This window comes from Mandrillus leucophaeus, unplaced genomic scaffold, assembly GCF_000951045.1.
Source record: "Mandrillus leucophaeus isolate KB7577 unplaced genomic scaffold, Mleu.le_1.0 Scaffold52, whole genome shotgun sequence".
NCBI classification, from domain to species: Eukaryota; Metazoa; Chordata; class Mammalia; order Primates; family Cercopithecidae; genus Mandrillus; species Mandrillus leucophaeus.
Window position 1 is genome coordinate 3,890,337 of NW_012105586.1, and position 3,688 is coordinate 3,894,024.

Here is a 3,688-nt window from a genome sequence, read left to right on the forward strand (position 1 = left end):
CCCCAACCCGCGCCACCAGGGCGGGGTGGCTCCTGGAGCCGCTGGCGGGGCCTCCCTCATGCAGCTAGGATCCTCCCCCCTGCCCAGGGGGAGACGGGCAGAAGGCGTTCAGCACGGGTGACACTACAGGGACCGTGGAGGAAGCCTCATGGGAGTAGCAACCGCGGAGCTCCAGCTCAGCCCCACCCCAGGGCCCGGCTGCTCCCCCCAAGCCTGGGTCGGGTCTGTTTGGTGACTCCCTGGCCCCAGCCTCCGCCCCAGGGAAACCGAGGCTGCGTCCAAAACCCAGAGCAGTCCGCTGGGGGCCGGGGCAGGGTCTCGGCCACCCTGGCAGTGCAAACAGGAAAGATGCGCCTGGTTTTGGCTTTAATATTCAAAATGGAAAAAAATACAAGAAAGTTGTACAGTATTTTTCCTGTAAAGGTTATTATTCTACATAGAACAAAAAGGAAGAAAGCAGGCGTGGTGAGAGTGCAGACCCGCCTGGGCCCGGCCTGAGGTTGGAGGCTCAGTCCCGTTTCTCCTGTGGGATTTGGTCCAGCGTTTTTTGTAGAGGCCTTAACAGTTTGAGGCTGTCTGTCTTCACACTAGCACTGATGGGAGCTGCGTGATTCCAACTCTTAACTTGAATTTTGTAGAGACAAGAAAAAAGGACTATTACTGTTGATCCAAGTTTGTAGTTAATTTAACATTTGAGTTCTCTCTTGGTGATGCGTGTGGCTTTATAGGGCTTTTTTTTTTTTTTTTTTTTTTTTTTTTTTTCTGCTTTTCTCCACCCTCTCCAGGCTGCCCGGCTCCTCCTCCTCCTCCTCTTCCTCCTCCTGCGGCCGCTGGTGATGAGGCTGCCCGCGCGGCCCCGCAGCCGCCAGCGACTCCATCCTTCTCGCCGGCCACGCTCCGGCCGCCCCTCCCCCCCCTCCCCTGCCTCTTCTCTCCGTCCTGTCTCTCATACTCTCTGCTCAGTGCCACTCTCGGAGCCGGCCGGGGCCTGGCCCATCCCACCTGCAGCCCGCCCAGCTTCCCGCCCGTCACTGCCACTCCAACTCCAGTAAAAAGTGACGTCCCCCTAGTTCAGGATGCTGCAGGTAATGCGCACATGCCTTCTCACCGCAGTCCGTCACTCCAATCCACCCTCTAGGCCATGCTCCGGGGCCTGACCCTTTTCTGCAGCCAGCCAGGCCAAGGACGGGGCTGCTCTGCACCCCTCACAGCCAAGCATCCCCGAGACTAGAGGGCGTAGTCTCCATCTCCGGGACAACAACTCGTGGCTCCTGCTCAGTGCTAGGCAGGCCAGAGCATTGCTGCTAGGGATTCTTCCCTGTTCGCAACTGCTCAGAGTCCCAGAGACGGCCGATCCTGCCGGAGGCCCTGTGGGGTCTGCCTTCCTCGGCCTGGGGCAAGGCAGGACCTGTCCCTTCTACTCTGAGGAGTCCCCCTGGGATCTGGCACTAGGGAGAGGTAGAGGATGCTTTCGGGAAGGTCTGCTGGGGTCTGGGACCTGCCCAGGTTCAGAGGGTCCAGATTCCAGCCTGAACCCCGGCCCACACCCAAAGCTGAGCAGTAAGTGGAAATCTCTGTGGACTCAGGCCCCAGCAGTGCTCAGGGGCAGAGGCACCTCCCATCCCACCCCCATATCTGATACCCACCGGGATGGCATCTGCCCGCCCCCTCCCCTGAGCGTAGATACCACCCGGGCTCTGACTCCTCTGCTAATTCTTGCCTCACGTTCTGCCTGAGTACAGGCCCCAGGAGTTACGGCCGGGGCAGGGCCGGGCCTCCCCCACCTCAGGGACTTCCGGCCATTGGAAGCTCCACTCTGGCATCATCAGGCCCTGTGACTTCAGACCCAAAGCAGCTCCTCACCCACCCAGGTTTTGGGCCTGAGGCCATCCCTTGCCCCCTGCCGGGTGCCCCCACACCGTCACAGCCCTTAGTTTCTCTCCGTTTTTGTCCACTCAGGGTGGGCGATGGGGCCTGGCCTGAAACGGGCAGAGCAGACATTTGGTGGCTAGAGTGACTGCTGGGCCTTCTAAGCAGGCTCTGGGAGAGCCAGGCAGGTCAGCCGTGTGGGAGGAGCCCGGAGGCTACCCACGCTCTGGTGGGGCTGGTCAGAGAGCTGCTCTTACTGTTTGTGGGGGGTGGCGTGGGGAGGCAGGACTAGCTGCCTGTGCCTCTGGCAGGAGCTGGGGCTTCCCCTCACCCATGGCCATAGGGGCACAGGTGCCTCGCAGAAAGGGTTACAACCCTGGCCTTGGCAGGGGGGCATCCTAAATCCCAGGAAGCAGTCTGGGCCAGCTGGACATAAATGGGCTCAGCTCCCGACCCAGGTAAATTATGGCTCTGAGCAGAGGGCAGAGGCATTGAGCTTCCTGAGGCCTAGTCCTCCAGTAGGGCTGTCCTCTCCCAGCCCTTGGGGTAGAAAACCCCAACAAGACCTTAAAGAACCTTCTGGTACCAAGGACAAAGTGCTCCTTAGGGCAGGGAGTTGCAGCCCCGCACAGCCCTGGGGCACTTGGCACCCCTACTGTGAGTAGGCAGCTCCCCGTGTGCAGACAGGCGCAGCCAGGGAAGCCGGGGAGCCCGCGGGAAAGGAGCGGGCCTGTCCCTCATTAGAGGCAGGCGTAGCTGGCGTCTTGGCACGAGTCCAACTTGGGTAATTGCACTCTGCCGACCTAGATTCCCCCTTCAGCTTCAATTAGCGCCAGGACGTGTCCTCACTTCCCACCCAAACTGGCCAGGAAGCAGCCACCACGTCCCCCAGAGCTGGTTGGGCTGCCACTCCGGGGGTGAGGCCTGTGAGGCCCTTCTGCAGACAGGGATGAGGAGGGGGAAGCCTGAGACCCCTCCTGTGCCGGGGGTAGGGAGGTGGCTGGGCAGGAGAGGCCTCCCGAGCCAGGGGAAGCCGAGGGCTCCCTAAATGCCGCCCTCTGGCGCCATGCCAGATCAGGGGTCCCGTGTGGGTGTGACCCTGGGATGGTGCCCACGTGGGTCCCCCTCCCGCACTGACCTCCCTGCCCCTCCCCAGGGAACACCATCTCCATGCCGACAGCCTCGGGGGCCAAAAAGCGCTTCTGGATCATCGAGGACATGTCGCCCTTCGGCAAGCGGCGGAAGACAGCGTCCTCCCGGAAGATGCTGGACGAGGGCATGATGCTGGAGGGCTTCCGGCGCTTCGACCTCTATGAGGACTGCAAGGACGCGGCCTGCCAGTTCTCGCTCAAGGTCACCCACTACCACTGCACGCGTGAGAACTGCGGCTACAAGTTCTGCGGGCGCACGCACATGTACAAGCACGCGCAGCACCACGACCGCGTGGACAACCTGGTGCTGGATGACTTCAAGCGCTTCAAGGCCTCGCTCAGCTGCCACTTCGCCGACTGCCCCTTCTCGGGCACCAGCACGCACTTCCACTGTCTGCGCTGCCGCTTCCGCTGCACCGACAGCACCAAGGTCACGGCGCACCGCAAGCACCACGGCAAGCAGGACGTGATCAGCGCCGCGGGCTTCTGCCAGTTCAGCTCCAGCGCCGACTGCGCCGTGCCCGACTGCAAGTACAAGCTCAAGTGCTCGCACTTCCACTGCACCTTCCCGGGCTGCCGTCACACGGTGGTGGGCATGTCGCAGATGGACTCGCACAAGCGCAAGCACGAAAAGCAGGAGCGCGGCGAGCCCGCGGCCGAGGGCCCCG